Source organism: Gekko japonicus, unplaced genomic scaffold (assembly GCF_001447785.1).
Source record: "Gekko japonicus isolate JY-2015 unplaced genomic scaffold, Gekko_japonicus_V1.1 scaffold2033, whole genome shotgun sequence".
In the NCBI taxonomy this organism is placed as follows: Eukaryota; Metazoa; Chordata; class Lepidosauria; order Squamata; family Gekkonidae; genus Gekko; species Gekko japonicus.
The window spans coordinates 218,208-243,020 of record NW_015174328.1 but is presented as its reverse complement, the minus strand read 5'-3'; the positions used below and the strand labels follow the sequence as shown (position 1 = coordinate 243,020).

General features: G+C 42.9%; 1 protein-coding gene across 3 annotated transcripts in view; it reads left to right on the top strand.

Moving 5' to 3' along the window:
• Window positions 1–24,813, top strand: part of LOC107121328 (neuroligin-4, X-linked) — a 217,708-nt gene that overhangs the window by 53,995 nt on the left and 138,900 nt on the right. The window lies entirely within an intron of this gene.

Sequence of the window (24,813 nt, the reverse complement as noted above, 5' to 3'; positions counted from 1 at the left end):
AATACGGGTGCACTTAGAGCATCAGAAGAGACTGTCCACATAATATCTGATGAAGGGAGCTTTGACTCTCATACCCCCAAAATCTTGTTGGTCTCTAAGGTGTTTCTGGAATTGAATCTAGCTGTTCTACTACAGGCCAATATGGCTATCCTCTGAAACTATCCAGTTATAGGAATCAAGGGATGTCACCCTCCAGGTGGGACCTGGGGATCCCCTGTAATTACAGCTCATCTCCAGACTATGGAGATCAGTTCCCCTGGGGTGAAAATGGATGCTTTGAAGGGTGGACTCTATGGCATTGTGCCCCACTGAGGTCCCTGTTCTCCCCAGGTTGCATTCCCAAATCTCCAGTAGCCAGTGGCCGGGGAGAACCTGGCAACCCTAAATTGAAGTGATACTTTCTCAAGATGCCTCTGTATGTCACAGATGACTCTTTATCAGTCCTGATGTGGAGAAGCCGCTTAACACAAATTGCATTTCTCCACAAATGCTACCTGTCTACTGGTCCCTTGCCATTTTTCACTGGGGCAGCATACTTAAATGTCAGCTTTTTAGAGGCCTCCTTTTCTGATATTCTGGTAATTTCGACCCTATCAGGATATGTATGAAGTTGGGATTCTTTGTCTCAATTTACATTTTATGAAGACATATTAATAATCAGTCAATAGAGGTAATAAGTAGCTGTACATGAATAGCTCATCAAATGCTTATTTTTAAGAAGTAGTTACCTGATTGCAAGATACAGTGGCTTCAAAAGAGGTGAATTTGCTTATTGCTTCCTTTGACCAGAACAAGTCACTCAGATTGCTTTACTTGACTTGCTTGCTCTGTCTTTTGTTATCTTGTAATAACCATTTTTAGAACGTAGAAAATTCAGTACTTTTAATTTATTTCTCATGCCTTGGCACAGGGTATGTGGTCGCAAGTTTAGAAGGACCACACCCAAGTAAACATCCCATTGGGTTTAAAAAAAAAAAATAGCCAAATGATTACTGGCTAATTACAGATAGTTCTAGAATTTAGCAGTTATCAGCCTTTTAAAGAGCAGAGATTTCAGAACATGGAATGAAAAAAAATTAAATTGGAGTGGAGAAAATGAAAAGTTCAAACCTGATTTTTTTGTCCTATAATGACCTCTAGTTCTCTTTCTTGTGTAGTTTCAGATAGTATTGACCCTGTTTTAACCACATGAATGCTCTTATTATATATAATTTAATTACATTTATATGTAATGTAATTTGATTAAGATTTAATTACATTTTAATCTTCCATTCATTCAAGAAACATAAGCCTACAGTGTGCATGCCTCCTCCATGTACAATGCAGTGAGATATATTTGTCGAAAGTTGGTGACTTGTTCAAAATCAACCTTGAAGTTTTCAGGCAAATAGGGGATTTGAGGCCAGATCCTGATGTCAATGAGTACAACTACACATGGAGAACAAGTGTAGATAGTTGTTCAGGAGTCAGATGAGGATCTGGAATATCCAAGATACCTTCTCAGGCATGAAGTTTACTGAATGACTTAACATCAATCACTATCTCTCAATCTAACATTCCTCAAATGATTAGTTACTGTGGGGATAAACTGGGATGAGACTATGCGACCACTCTGAACTGCTTGAAGGAAAAATACAATAAAATATAATAAAATAATGTTTCATATTTAAAACACTTGTGATTTTTCTTGACTTTAATTCCTAAACATACTGCTTCTGGGTGAGCAGACAAAAGAATGAACATCAGGTCCAGACTGGAGTTCTAGGCTTACTTAGTTTTTATAGTGGCCATACAGAATATCTGGGGAAATGGTATTTTGGTACATTTATTATTTCAGTCGGCAATGGAATAACCTGTAATTTGATATTGTGAGGATATAATTGTGATAAAGCCTACATTATTGCAGTGACCAAGTGGACAAGTTGACAACAACCTATCTGTGATATTCCTTTAATTCACTGACAACCTGCGATGTGTGCATTGCATTGCGATGGGTTACATCACTGGTCATAACATGATGTAACCCAACGCAGCATGATGTAAATGTCGTGATACATTGGAGATTTTAAAACAGCAACATTTAATATTTACATATAGCATGAAAAATTCTGTCCTCTTTTTTTTTTTACTTCAGTTGTGTTTTAACACACACAATATTTGCAGTATTGAAATGTATTATTATACTAGGTCAGTGTACTTCTGGAAGTTTTCAGAGTTGGCAGATACAATTTATATGCCACTAAACTTTAAATTCATTCTAGTGGTTAGCAGTCTGATATGACAAAACTAATATGACATGCATCTTACGTACTACTGGTGTAATTATCCACCCTGGATGTACTTTTCTTACAAAATCTCCAAAATGAGAAGCTGTATTACCTCACCATTTTAAGATAGTCACTGACAGTCTCTAGCATGGCAACCTAAAATGAAAATTAATTATTGCATTCCTTTACCGGGGGGGGGGGAATTGTTTACATGGGTAATTTTGTACCATAGCCCATCTGAATTCCTGGGGTACATAGTTATTCCAGCTAAATTCCAGGAATTTCTGCAAGTTTCTAGGAAGTACAACATTTCTGCAGGTAAACTTTATTAGAAACTTAGCTAATATTGTTTTGTCTTCAGCAGAACTGTTAACCTTTATAAAAATAAGTTTCTTAAGGGATACAAGCATGCACCACAAGGCATAATCCCGTGCATTTGTGTGTGTTTATATTTGCAGGACAAAGGGGGCTGTACATTGTGTATCATACATAATGATTTCTATTATCAAATAAAATGGCATTTCATTAATACTCATTTATAAATACTACAAAACAAATCCCATGTAACCCCTAATGCAAGAAACCCTTGTGTCTGTGTATGAAGCCCTCTGGGCCAGGGGCTGTTTCTGTAACTGGGGTCTCCTTAGGGTTACCAGGGCTGTCAGACCAACCAGCGGGGGATGGGGCTTAAACTTACCAGGAGCAGGAGGGTAGAAGCCAGATATAAACGTTACATGCCTATGTCACCTGGAAGTGACGTAGGCAAGTTGGGGACATCAAAGGTGACACCCTGGTTTGTGGGCAAGACCTCTATGTTAGAATTGGCTTCTTATCATAGAGTTTTGGCCCAAAACAGTTTTGAACAGCAGCTCCATATAGAGTGCACTGCAGTAATCTAAACTATATATAAAATTACCTCTGTTTCTCACTCCAGAATGGGTGGCACTTTAAATGTCAGGTCAGACCTTCCACTCACCGGTAACAATTCCATCTTTTCAAGATTAAGCTTCAGTTTATTAGCCTGCATCCACTCCAGACCCACCTTGAAGCACTGATTCAAGATTTCTGCAGCTTCCCTGGAATCAGCTAGAAGTGCAAATCAGAGCTGAGTATCCTCCTCATATTGGTCACAACACAGTCCAAATCTCTTAGAACTTCTCCCAGTGGTGTCATGCAGATATAAAGAGCATAGGGGACAAGATAGAATCTTGTGGAAACTCACAGACTAAAGGTCAAGGGGCTGAGCAGCAGTCCCCCAGCACCACCCTCTGAATTGTACCTTCCAGGTAGAATCCGAACCACCACAGAACTGTGCCTCCTAATACCAGCCCAGAAGAAGAAGAAAAAGAGAAGAAGAGATTGGATTTATACCCCGCCCTTCACTACCCAAAGGTGTCTCAGAGCAGCTTGCAAACTCCTTTCCCTTCCCCTCCCCACAACAGACACCCTGTGAGGTAGGTGGGGCTGAGAGAGCTCTGACAGAAACTGCTCTTTTTCAAGAACAGCTCTTATCAGAGCTATGCCTTGCCCAAGGCCATCCAGCCAGGTGCAAGTGGAGGAGTGGGGAATCAAACCCGGTTCTCCCAGATTAGAGTCCGCACACTTAACCACTACACCAAACAGGCTATAAGAAGGGTGGTCCATGCTGCTAAGAAATCCAGAAGGATGAACAGAGTCATACTCTGTCCATCTCCTGGTGCACAAGCCAGAATGCCTCTGTTAATCCAGGGTCTTTTAAAACTATTTAGTGCTTTTAGTCTGAAAACTTGTTTTATTGTCTATGTTTTAATCTGTGGCTGGCTTTAATAATGGGTTTTAATGCTGAATTTAATGAATCACCTTTAATGTTTTTAATTATGTTTTATTTTATAAACCATTTTGGGCAGGTTCCCTGGAGAAATGGCATAAGCCTTGTTAAATAAAATAAACAAACTATACATTCCAATAATTAAGATAAATGTTACTATTGCTAAAAAAATTTTTTTGCATTCTTAAATGATGTTTTTCTGCAAGTTTCTTAAGCCATTCTGGAATCACAGGAGTTGTCGTTTTCTTTCTGTTCCTTATCCAAATTAGTTTAGGAAAACTTTTGCTATCAGAAGCGTAATATCACATTGACCATTATCTTGAAAAAAATAACATGCAACAGATTTAACGAGTCCAAAGGTAATCTAACTGCAGTAACTGATTGAAAAACCAAAATAACCTGAGTCCAATAATTTAACAGTGACAAGCACTGGTATCAAAGATGATAAAAGTCTGTGGTTTGCTGCGGAATATTACTAACATTTAAATATATTTGTATTGAAAATTGTGCAACCTTGCTGGCGTCAGATACCCCTTAAACAAAATTTTGTATTGAGGTTCTTTTAACGGAATGTTAGGAGACGGTTTTATATACAGCTCCATGTGATTTCTGGCATGTTGCACTCTACATTGTAATGACACCAGCTCCAATAATTATGGCTACATTTAATAAAGTTTAGCACCAAAAGATACCATTGAGAAAGACCACCTCTTTTCTTTAAACCCCTCAAAATAACCTCTGCCACTTAGGTGGTGAACACAATATGAAATGAGATCCCAAAGATGTTAAAGCTATATGCCTTACTTGCAAGTATTGATGCCAAGGAGGAGGCTGACCTTTTGTTTTCCTGCTAAAATGGCCACCCTCCAATATCTCTCTTAGTCTTGAAATGCTGTTATACTCCCACACAAAAAAGGAGAAAATTGTGCTCTGTCAAGACCTTGACCAATTTTTTTTTTAAAAAATGGATTCTAATAACAATACTTCCTGAGATAAATGAGATCTATATTTTGACCATATTTTCAGAAAGTAGTAAGAAATCAAATTCTTTCTTACCACATCCTCCCTTTCTACTTTCTCTAACCATAATAGATTTTATAAGTGGATTGGAGCCAATATTCTATCCTTAGCCAGACTTCATATATATCAGAAATTAACCATTGCTCCAACCAAACAACTTGGGCTGCCTCACAGTAAAGAACTAAAATGGGGAAAGGCTTAACTCATCCTTACCCACAGGCATATATAAAATTGTATCTGTTACTCTGGTTCATTTATCCCGCCAAAGAAAGGCCAATAAAATCTTCAGCCAAATCATTCTTTTCTTATAGTCAATAAGTAAAGGGGGGGGGGAATAATCAGGAAAATGAATTTTAGAAGGATAGTGATCTTTAATGCAGTAAGGTGCAGAAACCAGGAAACATGCCACCTATTTAAATCCTCTTTCACCCTTTGAAGCAGAGAAGTTGATTTTGTGCTAACCTTTCATCACACAGTAAAAGTCAAAGATTGCAAGTGGAAAACAAGCCTGAAGGTATATGCACTCTTGGAGTACATATTTCAAGATGAGGTCCTATGTCTTTGATAATAGTCTTCTGGTTGCAATTTAAAATATTATATTTTAGACAGATAGACCGACAGATAGATAGCACAGGGGTATGTCCACTCCTGTAGATAAGATTATTTAAAAATTGCATAATATTTCTACTCAAGTGGCAGTATTTCCATTTGTCCAAAGAAATTGCTGTGTTGATAATAAAAGTATGTTCCATCAAATTGTTTGGTTTATTTTCAGAAAAATAGGGAGAAAGAAGTGTGAGGACTCTTAATATTCCTATAAACATGCTCTTAACATTCCTATAAACAGAATAATTAAAAGGAGCCATTTTAGAACTCTTGGAGGAAAAGGGAATTTTCCCCTACAGCCATTTATAATTTGATACCTGGAGAGTTTGCCTTTCAATAATTAAAATATTATTCCTGGGCTTACTTAAAATTTTTTTTCATAAATTTGTAAACCTTGCATCACTGATGCTGGCACAGTGTCTGTGCTGCTAGTTGATAACCCGTGCTCACTCACCTGAGGGGAAATGTGCATTAAAAAGACTCAACTGCAAGGTGCAGAAAGCATAGCAACTTCACCTAATCCACAGCAGCTCTGCTGCAACCTACAAATCATGGAGTAACATACTAATGATGTCCACATGACAGCCAGAGATGGAAACAGCCAACTAGTGCATCCAATTGCAGGCATGGCCCTATTGTCAGGTCACAGCCACCCACATACACAACATAACGAGGAAACAAAGGGAATAAAGTCCCCCTTCTTATTGTAGGATAGCCCTTGCACATCCAGCAGGAGCCCTGGAAAATCTATGCAGCTCCACAGAAATATGTTTGAGTCCCCTTCTGACACCACTGACATTGCTTTTATGCTCATTTGGAAGAGTAGAGGATGCTGCTTGGTGTTTTTCATCTGAGATGAAGCCCCTGTAAAGACTGTAAGCACAGCAGTGTTAGAAATATGTTTGTGCTCTTCCTTGGCTGCTTCTGGAAAGTGTTTCCTTTTTGTACAAAGTACTCTTTCTCCACAATTCACAACCACATAAGATCAGCATTGCTGGATCAGACCAGTGCTCTACTTAGTGCAGCATGGCCACCACAATTGGAATGACGAGACGGACACCAATATGGATTTAACAAGGACCACTTTATTAATTATTTATAATCAAACAACTGGTGAGGGGCTGCTAAAATGTACTGAGGAATATGACCAGTGTCAAACTCATGACTACCTTCATCTCCTTCTGGGCGATGCACCTTCCCCGATCTCATGCCACCCAATGTAGCTCGCGACCAGCGGCTTGGCATATTTAGGAGAACCCCCAGGTCTGCCACCCCAGAAGCCACAAGGCCTGCTAAGATAGGCCAGGCCAGATTGTTCTAAGGAAAATCACCCCCTTCCCGGCCTTGAGCTGCAAAGGCCTGAAAGCTGTTCTTGGAGGACCCTTTAATTCCTTTATAACAATGCCCAGGTGCTCACTGTTTTCAACTTCCTGATCATGCTACCCCATCATAGCAAAGGCCCCACCAACCGATCCAGCGCCAACAGCACCCCTCGCCTCAAATCTGCAAGAAATATATCATTGTTAAAGAGGTGCACCCCACTCCCCCATACAGGTACATTAACTCGACCCGTATATCAGAGTGCAACAAAAAAAGGTCCAAGCTGCCTTCCGTGGCATTTCTAAACTGCCGATTGACATGTTGTCTCTCCCAGCCCAAGCACCTAGGAACCCCTAGGCTATGCCACACCTGGCACAGCCAAATTGCAGACAAGACCAGCTGCATCCCAGGCAACTGGCTGTCTTTATGCCTAGTGGAGTCCCCAAAAATTGCACCACCTGGCAGGGCAGAATAGCTACCAGACTATCTGCACTCCGGGCCACCTTACTCTTATCATCACAAGGTCAGCCTCCACTTGTAAGACCAGGGCCCTGCCCTTCATGATGATGTAGAATAGCCGACCAGACCATCTGCACTCCAGGCCACCTTGCCCATCATGGTGAGGCTGCACCCCAGGCAACCGGTCCGCTTGACACCAGGGCCTTGCCCTTCATGATGAGGCAGAATAGCCACACTTTGGTCCATCTTGCTCTTATCATCGCAAGGTCTGCCTTAGCTTGTAACAAGAGGGTCTTCCCCGCTGGGGAGTCTTCTTGGCCCAGTGGGTGGCCCAAAAGACCATGCTGTGGCCGCAGACAGTGATTCTTCATCTCGCCCCGGAGCCAGCAGCACACGAAGGAAAAACCTGATTAATAACTTAAAACTTTGCAATCTCATTCTTTGAACGCTAGGCAAATGCCCGCCACAGCTCACTGATCCAGAGCACCATCCCCCCAAAAGGAGTGCAGTGACCGGACAAAGGTCCTGACCTGAACAAGGTCCCACTGACACTACCACATGGCAAGGGAATGCGTAGCCCAGAGCAGCTGCAATGGAAGCAGTGCTGAACTGAGAAGAGTGAGTTCCAAACTTCACCCCTGGAAAGGCCCAACTTGCCCAAAGTCTTGGCACTAACTGCCGCAAACAGGTGCCTGGTCAGCGGAGTTCCATCCACATGCCTAAAACAGTAACCGTCATCCTAACTTGAAGTGCAGCGACAACCCAGGTCGCAAAATGACCCTTTTCCATGCCAGGGAAATGGGTTGCCTCTGGTCCTCTAGAGTTCCCATTTCCCAAGACCTTCATAGAATGCTTTAGAAATTCCACTACATTTACCCAGCAATGTTTGGTTCTGCACAGTCATTGTGATTTACAAGGCACTGCCTAATATTAATAGGGCTTATGTTTGCACTAATCAAGTGAAAAAACTTATTGATATTCCTGGGTAGCAAAGGAATTTACACAGCTTGCATTTACACAGTCATTGTGATTTGCAAAGCACTGCTCAACGTTAATAGGGCGTATGTTTGCACTGATCAAGTGAAATAACTTATTGATATTCCTGAGTAGCAAAGGAAGCCCACCCCCTTTAAAGGGATGTTAATTATCTGGTGACATTATTTACCTCCATGCCATGAAAAACTACAGCTGTGCATTTTCACACATTAAGTCTCTATTAAGCAGACAAGACTTAATTCATTGGATTGTTTGGCAATCCTGTGCCTTGAAAGATAGGAAATTGAGGCCTAGAATTATCATTGTCTAAGGTCTATACCATTAGCGAGCATCTCTGATTCAATTCCAGATCCACTGGATAGGCAAACTGTGGAAGCAACACCCATAAGAAACCTGGAACACTCTCTCAGTGCCTTGGAGTTCCTTAAAGAATATCCCACTGCTTGCAAGCAGACATGAATAAGGAGGCATCCATTGTTTTAAAAATCAAGTGACTGCCCAATGTGGCATTTGAAATACTTTGTGGTATTTAATTTTCTCAAGTTCTAATAACCGCTAAGACCCATCATAGAAAAACGTTAATTTGGCTTTCAAAACGTGATATTGCCAATCTACAATGTGGTGTCACTTTAAAAACCCATATAATGTTAACACCTTACCCCAAAGAGTGCACAGTACTTATCATTTCTTATAGAAACTGGGTTCCAATCCTAAAGACCTAGGACAAGCACACAATAAATGCACACAAGTTTTGTTCTGACACTGCAGGCTGACATGGCTACCCACCTGAAACATATTTATGCTGGCATCTAGTGATGCCTGAGCAGGATAGGAAAGTGTACTGCCACGAAGTGATGCCACAAAGGCTGAGGCAACTTATAGTGGTTCAATATAAATGTAAAATAAATAACAAGGGTCTCTTTGAGCAAACAAATGTACAGAGGGTTCACATGACTGTATCTAATTAATTTTAGAGATTGCATTAGAAGAAATTTGTGCACGTGTGGAAAAGATAGAGACAGAATCACTTTCACTTAGTACAAGCAGACAGAAAGGAGTGATTTTAGGACATTCCACTTGCACAAGGACTGTTACGCATGTAGAAATCTTCTGTGTGATTCAATCTTATGGCCACCACTCACAAAATTGGCTCCGCACAACAAAATGGCTGCCCCCCACCACTTGGCTCCACCACAAAATGGCTGCCACTGGAGAGGCAGGTTGCAAGGAAGGCCTACAAGCTCTGGCCTAATAACTGGAAACCCTTCCCCCCCATTGAACAGGAGGGGGGATATCAGCCACCCAAATACAGATATAGAGGGGAGGGAAGGGGGCTAAAAGCAAGGGAAAACCTGCCCAGCCAACAAGCAGGCCTTCAAGTCTGGGGGGGGGAAGGGAGGGACGGGGGTGAAACAGCCTTACCCTGCTGCAGTTGCCGTGATGCTTTGGCCTAAAATCCCTCACTAACCTGCCAACCCCCTGCTCCTGGGCCTAACTCCCTGTCGGCCGGGGCCCTATAACTCCCCCCAATACAAGAAAGGCCGCCAATGGGGCCAAGCAACCGATGGGGCCCGCTGGTCGACACCGCAGCTCGGCAACAGCCAGGAGCACCATCGTCGCTTTGAAATGCATTGAAGGTGCCGCAGCTGCCTCAGGGCCCACGCCACTGCCTGGGCTGCCTGGGCTGCACTACCACCACCTCAAGGAGTCCAGCTGCTGGGAACAGGCTGCTGCCACCAAAATGTGCCACCGGTGCACAAACGGGCCATAACACAGGTGCAACGCAGCCCAGACCAGAGAAGGCCCCCTGCAGCCGCCTGATGCAGCGCGGCACCAAAATCAAGCCACTGGCGCATCCCCTGATACAGCCATGACTGGCAACAGAGAGCCACCCCAAAGCTGCAGCCAGGCCTGGTCCCTCGCTGTCACCACACTAAAAGCTGCCTTCAGAAGCCTCCCAGTCTTCAAAGAGCGACAGAAAAGCCCCATCCCTACAGCGTCATGCTCAGAGCTGTTACTCAGTCCGAGCACGTCAAAGAACTGCTGAGGCAGAGGGTGGGAGCTGAGCCTAAATAGGCTGGCTCTGCCCCCTGCCTGGCACTGTGCTTCTCACAGCGCCAGTGCCCTTCTCTTCCTGCCTCACGAGGAGGCAAATCAGCCCCTCCCATCAGCACAAGCTCGGCGTGAGTTGGGGCTTGCATTCTGTATCACACAGTGGCCAACCAGTTACTCTAGAAGGCAAACAACAGGGCATTGAGATCAAGACCTTCCCTTGATGTTGCCTCTTGACACTGGTATTCAGAGGTTTACTGCATCTGAATGTGCAGATTTGCTTTAGTCCCCATGGCTACAAGCCACTGATAGACCTATCCTCCATGAATCTGTCTATGTCTGTGGCCATCACTACATTGTCCAGCAGCAAATTCCACTTTTTAATCATTCACTGAATAAAGCAGTATTTGCTTTTGTCCATACTGAATTTACTTCCCATTTGCTTTTGTCCATACTGAATTTACTTCCCATTATCTTTACAACAAGTTCTAGAATCTTGAGAGAGTGTCCCCTTAAGTAGTCTCTTTTCTAAACTGAAAAGTTCCAGACTCTTCATCATTTCTTCATAGTAAAGGTACTCCAACCCCTTAATCATCTTGGGTCCCGGTCACATGTGCCAGATAATGTGTGTGTGTGGGAAGCGAGGCTTTTTGCACCATATCAATTTGACCCGCCACAGTGTGATCAGACGCAGCGGCGGGTGAATCGGGTTTTTCCTCCATTGCGTGTTTCCGGATGCACTCTAATGAGGGATCAGTGATGCAATGGGAGTGTGCTAGAGCAATCACACAGGGAAGTCCATCTGCAGTCCATCGCAAACCCATTTGCTACTGCCCTTTCCCCGGTATTTTTTAATTCCGTGTCTTCAACGGGGCAAAACGGGTTGGCGATGGGTGCAGGATGCCTGCCAGATGTTCTCATGTGATCACACCCAGAAAATCCACCTGTCATTCATGCATATTACATGGCTACTTCTGCGTGTGAACGGGACCTTGGTTGACTTCTTCTGTACTTTTGCCAGCTCAGCAATGTCCTTCTTAGAGATATAGTGACTATCCTGAATAGTGCCATGTCATCTGCAAACCTGCCCACTATACTGCTCAGTGCCAGAATTACCTGTCCTTGTGGGAACCAACTACCTACTATGCTTCACTGAGAGAACTATCCATTTATTCCTACTTTATGCTTTCTGGTTATCCCGTGACTGCCATACTTACTTAGTAGGCTTTAAAAATCTTTTTAAAGTCCAAGTATATGATTTCTATGAGGTCAGTTTCTCAAAGAATTCAAAAAGGTTAGTTAGACAGGAGTTCCCTTTACAGAAGCCATGCTGATTTCCCTTTATCAGGCTTTGTTCCTCTGTGTGCCTAATAATAACTACAGTTTCTAGTGATTTGTTTGGGACAGACATTAGGCTAACTGGCCTGTAATTTCCTCATTCCTCTCTAGATTTATTTTTTAAACATTGGTCTAACATTTGCTACTCACCAGTCCTCTGGTTCAGACAGTAGCTGATTTTAGTGACAAGTTACATATATGGGTTAGTTATTAGTAGATCAACAACCTCACATTTGAGTTCTTTAAGAACCCTTGGGAGTATGCCATCAGGACCTGGAAACTTAACTAGTATTTAATTTCCCCAGTACATCTAAAACTACATCTCTTGTCACCTCAATCTGACTGAGTTCTTCAGACTCCATTCCTAAAAACAGTTGTTCTGACCTAGTTTAGGGAGGCCTGGGGATCTTCTGGGATTACAGCTCATCTCCAGACTACAGAGATAAGTTCCCCAGGGGAAAAAATGATGCTTCGAAGGGTGGACTTTATGACATTGTACCCCCTGAGGGACCTATCTTCCCCAGGCTCCACCCCCAAATTTCCATGAATTTCAAAACCTGGACCTGGGAGCCCTACTCCCCCGACCCACCAGTGTCCAAGAGGGAGCTGGCAACCCTTACCTGGGGACATGCCTTATGCTTTCCACAGAGTACATATGTGCAAATAATTCATTTAGCTTCTCTGCTGCCACCTCATCATCCTTTAGAAACATGGTGTTCAACCCCCCCCCCCATGATATTTTTCAGTTCAAGTCTATTGGATCCTCAAATTTCAAGATTCCCCAAAAATTCTGGATCCCAATACTGATTAAGTATTCGAATCTGGGATTTTTTTATTTTTTTATTATTTTTTTAAAATCCTGGCTTTTTTCTGGCTCTGATAGACTGGGGGGGGGGGACAGAAAAAAAAACACAACAGTGGCAAAGCTGCAAAAAAAAAACCCCACAAAAAAAAGCTGAGCAGCATGTGCAGATTACTCCCACCACTCAGCTGTTTTTCGGGCTTTTTTCCTGCAGTCCTTATAAATGGGACTTCAGTCCTTATAAATGGGACCTTATATCAATGGACTTCAGAAGAAAGCCCGAAAAATAGATGAGCCAGTGGGGAGCAGTCTCCTCACTGGCTCAGCTGTTTTGGGGTTTCTTCTGCAGTCCCTTTCAATGTGCCATTCAAAGGGAACACAAAAGACAGCCTGAAACAGCCAGAGGTAGGGTAGGAATTAGCCTAAGAAAAAGATGCTGGCGGCGGTCACACGGGCCAGAAAATGCAGAGGGGGGGAGCATGGCTGTTTGCCCCGGAGGAAAATAACGCGAGGCCACCCGATCACACGTCCCAGTCGAGGTCCCATGGTCAGGGGGGAGATGCCGATCACACGAGTATCCTGCACCTCCACCGAGAGCAGCCGGGCCGATGAGAAAAGGAAAGGAAAGAGCCGCGGCCTCTGGGAGGGTCTCGTGTGGCCCACTCCGGACGTGGTCCGTGTTCCGCTTGCAAGGAGAGGAGGGGGAGATTAACCCGCCAGATCCTGCCCTCCCTCCCTAGGACACGCGGCCCGCTCTAAGCCTGGCCTTTGCCACTCACCCCTATCGCAGCCTCCCGTGGCCCTCTATTGAACTCAAAGAAGCCACGCCACGTGATCACACTAGCAATCGCTCTTTGTGCGCATGCGCTGTTGGGCGCTTTTGGAGACTTGGGAGTGAAAAAAAACCCTTGTTTGCAACGAACATCGGCGAGCGCCTTGGAGGTACTAGTTTTTTACTCTGCATCTTTGGCGGGAAGCCTCGGGTTAGCCACGGGAGCTCTATGCTTCCCAGATGTTGCGGTGTGATCGCGCCCGGAAAATCCGCCTACCATCCATATCGTCAGCGCGGCAAATGCTCCGTGTGACCGCAGCCGTTGTAAAATTCCTGTAGCCCTCCCTCTCTTACCCTAGCCAGTAGAGACATGCAATTCCTCTTTGAAATGTAGATGACTGCACTACCAGTCTTTGGAAGTAATTAGGATGGAAAGTGCAGTCAATTCACAGCTGACTTATGGTGGCACTGTAGGGTTTTCAAGGCAAGAGATGTCCACAGATGGTTTGCCATTGCCTGCCTCTGTGTCATGACCATGATATTCTTTCGAGGTCTCCCATCCATTTACTAGCTATGGCCAACCCTGCTTAGCTTCCAAGATCTGATGAGATTTGGCTAGCCTGGACTATCCAGGTCAGGGTAATTAGGATTACCAAAGAGAATTGTCCACACTTAATGTGATGATCTGAGCTATTCAGATTTTTCGGGTATAGTGCTATTTCTGAGCATTGTAATTTGCATGTGCAAAAAAGCGGGGGGAGACTGGGATTCATGATGAGATTTATGAGGACAGCTATGGTGAGTAGATGTAATCTGCATCTTATGTGAAAGGTGAAATGCAGGTAATCATGAGAAGAAACCACATTTGTCTGCTTGTGTAGAATTTCCATTATAAATGTGAATGGATAAACTATTGCACCTGCAGCTTGACCACCATGGAAAATACCATCCATGTAGAGTCATCCCTGCTTGTTTCATAACTAATAGAACAAATAGGGGTAAGCCTGAATACAGCATAAGTCTCCCTTTTCTCCACAATGGGTTACAGCTTTCATGCTAAGAGCCAAAGGCCAAGCACCCTTTGGGTTTTGCCCCTCAGCTGACGACCAAGTGTGTGCCTCTGGCCACATCAAAGTTTTAAATATCTGTAGCAGAGGATAAACAAATGCCACCAGATCTTACAAAGCTGCTGATAGCCAGCTAGCATGGTATTCCTCCTTCCTCCAGCTGAAAGTGTGGTGGTTTATGAGATAAAGGAAAGAGGACCAGGTACCAGGTGTATGCTGTAGAGGGTATTTTGTGAGCAGAACTAAGGTGAAACTAAGTAATGGAAGAGGGATTGTAGAGTTTAGTGGAGGATATCTTCAAACAGGAGTTAAGGTGAGAAATGGAGTAAAGTTTGTTGACTTTCATCTGAATATAAATCCTGGGTGACCCAACTGATACGCTAATAGCAACAAAATACCCACTGATGAAATTTGAGAGTTCTTGTTTAATTCTCATAATGTTCTTGTATTCTTTTCAACAATGTTCTATAGGCTACTTATTTATCCCTGGTTAGCATGACTGAATCAGATGTCATCTTGCTTCTTTCCTTGGATCACAGTCTTTCATTTTTACCTGAAGGACTGTGTCCTTCCATACTATTGAGCCCATCACTTAAGATCTGCCTCTCAAGGCCTGCTCCCTGTACCCCCCCTTCAGAGGTGAGGCAGGTGGCTACTAGAAAGAACATTTTCTAAGGTGGCACCTCACTTCTGGAATGTGCTCTCACTTGAGGTTTGCCTGGCACCTACTTTACTTTCTTTTAGACACCAAGCCAAAACACATCTTTTTACCCAGGCTTCAAGGCATTCTCTTTTAAATGCTCTTCTTCTGTTTTATAGATAGTTTTTATACTGTTTAAGCCCAATGGTAATTTTGAATGGTTTGTTTTTCTATTGTCACATTGTTGTAGTTGTAAGCCATCTCAAGCAGGACTGTGAAAAGGCAGCACAGAAATATCCTAAATAAATAAGTAATAACTTGTCAACTTGTGTTAGTGCAAAAGATATTCAGGTTTCAGGAACCAAGATGGAAGTGACAGGGATAAAATGGCAGCAATGTAGAACCAATTTGGAGACATGCTTTGTGAACCGTCAGTTGGTACAAACTCCAGTTTTGTTAATAATACCATGTCACATTAGCTAGCAAGGGATCATCACTGTGGCTTCCATTAATCCCCCATGGGGTATTGCACAGGCACAGCCCAGGCATGGAAAATATTGTAGAGCTTTCCAGAAGACAAGGATTTCTCCCCTGATCTTCCACACATTTCTGCCAAAACTTGGCACAGAGAAAGGACATTTTAGTTGTCTGTCTTCTCATTTTTTTTTGGTTTTGTTCTGAGGAGATTTCCCCCCCGCTTTTGCTTCTTTGGAGATGATTGACTGTTTTCTTTGGAGATTATTGACTGTTTTCTTTACTGAACATTAAAAAAGAAGAAAAGACCAGTTTTTGTTATGTTCCAATGTGTCTTCTTCAACACAGACTGATAATCACATTCCGTATCTGCCTTGCCACAATGTTACTGCCTGCCTTGCTTATCAGCAGTTTACTCTAAAGACATATTCCACTAGAGCTTCGCCCTTGAAAGCAGCTCTTTTGGGAGGTGGCATCAGCTGCTACTGATACTCAGTCACAGTCCACTGCTGAGAAGGGCCCTTTTGTGTACAGCCAGCAAGACTCAGCTCTGTTGGAACTGTCAGGTCCTCCAGCGTGCTCAGTGTGTCTGATATAGCCAGTCAGAACTCTTAAAAAGTCGTTGGAATAAGTCTTTTTGGATTCATCCACTTTGTTGTCTGCTTCAGCCTCAACTCATTAAGCCAAATCTGAAGCTGCAGTACTACACTAGATGCAGGAATTGAATCCGTCACTGTGCATGCATGTTCGTCAAAGCTGATTCATATTTTGGCTGAGGATGAGGCTGAGCTGGATGTCTTTCTTCTGCCTCTGGTCACACACCCTCCAGAAATCTCTCAAAAGCTGTTTCCTTGGCCTGAGAGGTCCTACAATGTTCTATCTTGTCCCCTATGCTCTTTAACATCTGCATGAAACTGCTGGGTAAGATCATGCAGAAATTTGTGCTGGGTTGTCACCAATATGCAGAGGACACACAGTTCTATCTTGCATTTCTGGTAATTTCAGGGAGCCTATAGAAACCCTGAGGGAGTTTTGGAGTGGATGCAGGCTAATAAACTGAAACATAATCCTGACAAGATGGCAATGCTACTGGTGAGCAGAAGGTCTTACCCAGGATTTAAAGTGTTACCAATTCTGGATGGGGTTGCACTCCCCTTGAACAGATCCATTGTCTGGGGGTGCTCTTGGACCCAGGCCTACTGCTGGATAAGCAGGTGGCAGAATCCCAAAGTGCCTTTTACCAGCTTCAGCTCATTAGGCAGCTGCAGCATTACCTGGGCAGAAAAGATCTGGCCACGGTAGTGCATGCCCTGGTTACATCTAGATTAGATTACTGCAATATGCTCTGTGTGGGACTGCCCTTGAGAAGTGTCCAGAAACTTCAGTTGGTGCTGAACGCAGCAGCCAGGATTTTGACTAGAATGGGTCACAGGAACCATATAATTTCAGTCTTGGGTCATTAATACTGGATCCCAATCTGTTTCTGGGCACAATGCAAAGTGCTTCTGCTGACCTTTAAAGGTTTGGGATCAACATATCTGAAGGGCCACCTACACCCTTATGAACCTACCCAGAAACTACAGTCATCCTCAGAGGCCTGCTTTGGATGCCCGTACCTCCTGAGGTTAGGTTGGTAGACACCAAGGAGAGGGCCTTTTCAGATATGGTACCAAAACTCTGGAACTCAATTCCCAGGGAAACACATCTATCCCTTTCTGTTGCCATCTTCCACCACAGAGTGAACACTTTTATTTTGTTTAGTGTTCCCCAAGTGACTCCTGCCTTCTGCCCAATGTTTTAGTTGGTTTTTTATGTTTTTGAATGTATTTTAGCCCTGGTTTTAATTGTTTTAATGATGTTTTTGTTGGGTTTAATGGTTTTCAAGATTTTATTATGTATATTACTTTGTTAGCTGCCTTGGTGACCCTCATGAGGCAAGAAGGGTGGGATATAAATTTTATTAAATAAATAAATAAATAAATGTCACACCTCTTATTTACCTGCAGTCTCAGAGTAGGATCTAAGTGCTCATTGTTGCTGCAACTGTGTTCCTCCTCCCCATCAAAATTGGGTGCTTTATTCATGGTCAGTTCCATGTACAACTAAACATGATTCTGTTTATACACTGTTGTCCATACTTACTGGCATTATCTATTTCATTCTCGTTTAAGAGGTCACTACATCTATGCTCACTGCCAGTTTGGTGTAGTGGTTAAGTGCACGGACTCTAATCAGGAAGAACTGGGTTTGAGTCCCCACTCCTCCACTTGCAGCTGCTGGATGACCTTGAGAAAGGCATAGTTCTGTCAGAGCTGTTCTTGAAAGAGCAGTTCTTGAAAGAGCTCTCTCAGCCCCACCTACCTCACAGGGTGTCTGTTGTGGGGAGGGGAAGGGAAAGGAGTTTGTAAGCCTCTCTGAAACTCCAAGTGAAGGGCTGGGTATAAATCCCTCCTCCTCCTCCTCCTCCTCAGATCATGGAAGCTAAGCAGGGTCAGTATCACCTGTACAAAAGACCCCTCCTCCTCCTCCTCCTCCTTCTCTGTTCCAGTTCTCATGATCTGGTTCATATTCTTCAGGGGATGTAGAATGGTATAGTATAGCCTGATTGCATCAGATCTTGGAAGCTAAGCAGGGTCAGTATCACCTGTACAAAAGACCACTACAGATGAACAATAGTTACTGATAAATGCAATCTTGTTTTATTTGATCAGTTAAAATTAAAACTGCATCATAATTACGCTACAGGAGAATAACCATGGCCCCGGTCACATGGGCCAGATAATCTGCAGGGGAACGGAGGCTTTTAGCTACAGAGAAAAAAGAAGCGTGGTAGTGCGATCTCATGTTCCCCCGCAGCTCCGTCCTCTGGCCGTCAGCAGCCGATCAGACCAGTGAGGCAACACAGCAGGAAAACAGCAGGACCACGTTTGTGTGCATGTGCCCGATGGGACGGCTGCTGGATGCGACGAGCTACCAGCACGTCTCCGATCAGATGCCCGCCCGCGCCGTGCATTTACCGGAAGATAGTGCATCAAAGCAGGTAGTTTTTAACTTCGGGTTTTCCGCAGGAGGCCACGGGTTGGCTGCAGGTGTGCTCCACTTGCCAGATGTGGCGGTGTGATCACGCCCGAATAATCCGCCCACCACCCTTGGCTCTCCCACAGCTACTTCCGTGTGTGAACGGGGCCCATATTAGGATTAATTTTTTACCTGATAGGAGTGTCATAGTCACTGCCTGTGACCTCATCCCATATAATATGAGAACTAGTTCTATGTTTATTTAATATTTATACCCTGTCTTTCTTTTGTGGCTCAAGGCAGGTTATAAATTTAAATTTAAAACATGCAAAGTACAGTAAAGCCCCCAATAACTTTCTCTCCCTTTTGAAAAAAGTCTGCAACCAGCCTGAGGAAATAAAATGGTCTTGTATCACTCCCTAAAGAATTCTAGAGATGAAGCCCATTCCACAGAGTCAGAACTCATTCCAAGGGGGTGGAGTGGCCCTAGAAAAAGCATGGGCACTGGTGGATGCTAGGCAAACTACCTAGAGCAGGGAACAGCTATTAGGTAGCAACATGAAAAATGTAATTAAGAACATAAGAAAAGCCAATGTTGGAACAGGCCAATGGCCCATCCAGTCCAACACTCTGTCACACAGTGGCCAAAAATACCAGGTGCCATCAAAAGGTCCAGCAGTGGAGTGAGGACATTAGAAGCTCTCCCACTGTTGCCCCCCCCCCCAACACCAAGAATACAGTGCATCACTTGCTCCAGAGTTCCTATCTATACCTTGTGGCTAATAGTCACTGATTGATCTCTGCTCCATATGTTTATCTAACTCCCTCTTGAAGCTGTCCATGGTTGGAGCTGCCACCACCTCCTGTGGCAGTGAATTCCATGTGTTAATCACTCTTTGGGTGAAGAAGTATTTCATTTTATCTGTTGGCACATGGCTACATATGATGAGAGACAGTGCTTGAGATATGTGGATCCTAGGCCATAAACAGCTTTAAAGGTAATAACCAGTCCCCTCAATTGAACTTGGGAACAAACTGGCAGCCATTGTAGCTGTTTTAAAATATCCACAATGTGTTCCCATCAGCTAGCTCTGACAACAACTGGGCTACCATATTGTGAAGCAATTGCAATTTCCAGGTTGTCTTCAAGGGGAGCCCATCATAGAGTGCATTACAGTAATCCAACCTGTGGTTGGGAGGAAAGACAAAATCTGCAGCCTATCACACAGTTCTTCTATGCAAATGCTGTTAGAAGCTCTGTTAATATAACCACAAGTTGTACAGTTTTCAAGTGGGTCTTTAACATTTCCATTTATGTTCTTTGGACTCCATTGACTGGAAGTTGTCTGCTGCTGTGATACACTCCTTTCTCTTTTGGTGGCATTTTTGAAAATGGGTTTTGGCTTCACTTTGGCCCCTGCCACACGGCAGGGAAAACACTGGCCAAAGTGCGGCTTTTAAAAGCCGCACCAAAAAAGAGATGCCGCGGCGGGATCCCACGATCCCCTGAGCCGCGGCGCTGTTGCTCCCTGGCACGATCAGATGCCGGGGAGGAAGAGACGATTGGGAGGGGGAGGCTGCCGAACTGCTCATGCTCGAGCATGTGCAGTACGCCCGGGGGCTGGGGATGCGCCAGCGGAAAGACGCGCCGGCAATCCCACGGCCGGCAGTGATGCAGCCTTTCGGAAAGAACCACCTAGGTAGGTGGTTCTTTTTTGCTGCGGGGTTTGGCCGGGAGGGGCGGATTGGGAACGGGCTGGGAACGGGCGCAGCACGATTCCCAGATGTTGCTGTGGGATCGTGCCCATTTGCTCTGGCCCCGATCCATCCCTCTCCCGGCCCAAAACCTCTCGTGTGAACAGGGCCCCTATCTACCTTTTTCAAATCCTAGTTTTTCTCCAAAGAGATCAAGGAGAAGTTCTCCTCTCTCCTGTTTTCCTTACAACAACCATATGAGGTAGAGTAGGCTAAGCAAAACTGTCTGGGCTCAGTGTCACCCAGCAAACTTCATCACTGAACATTGAATTCGATTTGCCCACATCCCAGTGTAACATTATCCTTTACCACACTGACCTTCTGGTGGCTGTATGCATATCAACCACTTTTATGTGTATGTAGTGTGTATGTGTGAGAGAGATGAGGTAGACTGTCAGTACAGAGCTTTGCTGGCAAAGACTCTGAGTGAACTATTCCATACACACCCTTCAAGAATAATTTTTATAGGTGAAACAGCTACAGAAAGTGCTGAAACAGCTTCTGTTAGGCTTGCCAAGAGTAGGTTACTGGAACACATGGAATCTTGACATGAGAGGTCAAACTATGAGTGATGTAAATGAATATATTAAAAGAGGAGGAAGCTGAGGTAATAAAAATAAAAGGCTTTTAAAAATCCCTGGAAACAAAACTTGTACAAAGATCTAAGAAGACATCAGAACACAATGATGGCTGAGGGGAAAAAGGAAATACAGATAAAAGGCAAGAGGAATTAATAGGAGAATTATAGGAACTGGCATTTGGAGTTATCCCAAATTCTATACAAAACTAAAAATGACATGATCATAGCATGTATGAAGATTAAAGAAAAATTCTATAACATCCCCCATATTATAGATATTTCCCTAACAGCTACAGAAAAGGCAGTATAGATTGGGTAGGGGAGCTATTAATTACAGAAGGAACATGTTCAAATATTACAGAAAATGAATATTTATCTACAGATAATCACTATGAATAGAAATTCCATACAATGTACTCTTAGTGGGAGAGTTCTGTCTATCCCTGATAAAAATTTTGATGGCAGTCTTGGGATCCAAAAAAGAAATCAAGCAGAGAGTAAGAATAACATGAGAGATTTCAGCGACTCTGAGGGCACATTGCACATATAAGAAATGAGACGGCCCTGGATTTTACTCCTAAACAATGTTCAAGATGTGGTATAAAATACTTTATTGAGGCATATGGAAACCATAAACACAGGATTGTCAAATTCATCAAAGATGGAATAAAAATCAGTGAATAAACTCAATCCAGTCATATATAATTTCAAAGGGGGTGATGTATTTCAAATACTTAATTAAAAGGCTGCTAAAGATAAGATGAAGGAGGGTTAAATTCCTTCATGAAGTTTAGAGGTTACCTTTAAAAACCCTCTCAACAGATGCTAAAATATAGTACATAGCACAGCTGGGGGGGGGGAGTTCAAAAGCATGTCTGGATATTAGAATATACAGTATGAAAGACCACAAGATCATCTCCATGTTCATCATATAATATGTAGAACCAGAATAAGATGACAATGATTTATGCAGACACTCTACCTTACTACATACTATATTAGGGGGGGAAATAGTCTCCTCCTATTATGAGATGCCTAGACTTTAATGATGCATTCAAAGAGTAACATTGTTAGGTTACATTCTTAGGACTTAGAGAACTGATATTTGGCACATTTTAGGCCAGTGCACCCTGAATACTAGCAAACCCTGAAAATGGGACACTTATTCTCCCTCAAATGAAAGAATATAAAGGGAATTGGAGAATCTATACTGTCCTTGCTTCTACAAATCCTCAGAGAACACAGCTCCTAAGTTGATGTTTCTTACATTTTTCTCATTGCATTCTTTTTAGCGTTTCAACAAAAAGGCCAGGTATGGCTTTATAAGTTACACCAGCAGCAGTACAAATGTCACACAAACAAAGTGAAAAAGTACCTTTTGGAAGTTTCTGCAAAGGTTAAAAAGAATCACCTTTCACCTGGCTCATTTTTCCTTCTGAATTGCTTTTTTTTTTTTACTAGAAATGTCAGAGCAGAGGGAAGGACTAAAGGTCTCTGAGCAAGTTGCATTTGTTACATCACTAAGTCTTGATCAGCAGGGTTCAAAGAATATAGGTTGAATAGAAAATTTTGCTGCTGTCATAAAAGAAGCTTGAAAGTGGTTGTCTCCTGAAATGACTTCTGTATTGTAACTATATTTTGTTGTTGTCAGACATTCAAAGGCAGAATGTGGGTCTTAACAAGAGTCACTACCTGGGGTGATCAGAAATTAAATCTGTTGTCTACAGAGTTGATACAGTGTTGGTACCACTGACCAGGCCAGAAGCTCAGCGATTAAAGAGATTTAGAACTAGTGAAAAACAGGACTCACTACTTTAATGCTGCCTGATGAGAGACCATAACTGGGCAGCATCCAAGAGAGGTACAAGAACGGGAACAAAGGAAGGCATGGTAGGGAAAACCTGGATCAAAACAGGAAACTGAAACAAGGTTAAATGATACTTATGCTTTTAATTGGTTGTTTACTTCCTGCTTTCTACAGGCCACTCCCACAGAATTCAGCTTATAGTGCCCAAATTTATTCACTTGATCTAGTTCATCGGTGAGTTTCATCACTGCATAAAGGTTTGAATCAGTCAGTCTCCCACCTCCAAACCAAAGCCACCACTTCATCTCTGCTACTACTGTAAAGAGCTCTTTAAAAGTTCCTCCCTGCCTGTTTGATGTGTGATGGTGTCATGGGTCACTGTGGATTATATATGAAAGTCTCAAACAGCAAAAACAATAACCATGTCTTTAAAAATATATAAAGATTCATTCTGCAAGAAATTGCTTTGGATTGCTTTGGATATATTATACATATCCAGGATGCAGCTGGGTGAAAGTTCCGGGGAGGGGGGGAGCAGTTTGAATGCAACATTTATGAAAGTTTTGAAATCGAAAGCAAAGATTGCCAGTAATGAAGAGCATACAAACAACCACTTTTGTTTCAAAAATCAAAGGAAATTATCTCTTCACCTCCTGTGTTGGTGTATAGCATTAGGAAACATTACATTTACACACCGAGTTCCACTTTTCATAATGAAGCTGTTCATGTTTGATGCACTGAGGATCCTTTCAATTGTGGCCCTGATTTTTTTTTAATTGCAAATTCACTATGGCATTTTTTTTTGCTGATTCTATCCCATGTTCAATTAAATAAAGAGACATGTTTAAAGAGAAATGATTGATTATGGCAAAATATTTAGTTGAGGAAGGTATGGCCTTACACTTAATGCCCTGCACCCAACTGTTCAGGAAAACCACAGCAACTTTAGGGGATGATTAATCCCAATTAAGGTTCATGCTTTTGCAAGTGGAAAGCAGTAGGCATGTGAGTGAATTTTCACCCTGATGCATAGGCGTAATCTTCGTGGGGGCGGCGGGGCTTCAGCCCCCGCCGAAATTTTCAGGAAAGTGCTCAGCCTCCCCCGGGAGCCACCCTTGCTCCTAGCACAGCAATGCCTCTGGCCCAGCCCCAGCCCCCCCCGGGAAATTGGAAAGTCTACACCCTTGCCCTGATATCCCCTTTCCCTGTAGCTGCCTCCTAAGCAATCAAAGGAAGGACTGGATAATTACTATAGCTTGTTCTGTACACACAGAATTGTTTGAAATTCTTTGTTTTCAACAAGTGTAATATTTATGTGTGATTTCTTTCATAACTGTGTCTTTATTGACATGGTAAGTATATTTTGTATGATTATGGTATGGATTATGAATCCATACGCGCAGCTGCACCCTCCACACTGACTTTTATATGTTGAAATACTTTATGTTTATTTACATTAATTATGTTACTGATAATAAACATTCTAACTGAATTGTGTTGCAGTGATTTTCACAATCCAAAGAGTTGCTTTAGCCCAAGTTTCAGCCAAAGGAGCCAATGACCTTTGTAGTGGGATTTTTGACTTTCTATCTTTGAATTGGGGTGGGGGAGCCAAGTCACAAATGACTTATGAAACTTCTCTCATTGTAAAAAGAGAGAGTTCTGTTGTTTGAGAATCACAGGTTTCCTGTGGAACTGGTGCAGATCTTTGGCTCCAAACCACAGATCTGTTCTAAGCATGATGTTGCTTACGCAATTGATTTTTTCCACTATGAACCCCGGTTCTGCTCTTAAGAATCTGTTTGATTGATATTATACTATGATAGTGCAACAAGGATTCTGAGTTGTAAAGAATTATGTGTTTACACTATTGTATTTTTTCTTATAAATTTTGAATTCAAAGTAAGCAATGACTTTTAATCAATTTAATTGTGTTGTCTCAACATGTTATTTTTTTTCCCTGCTGGTATTTTCTGATTTATTTTAGAGTTTATGTTAGTGTGCAGTTTGCATCCTTTTATTTTTTCCAATTC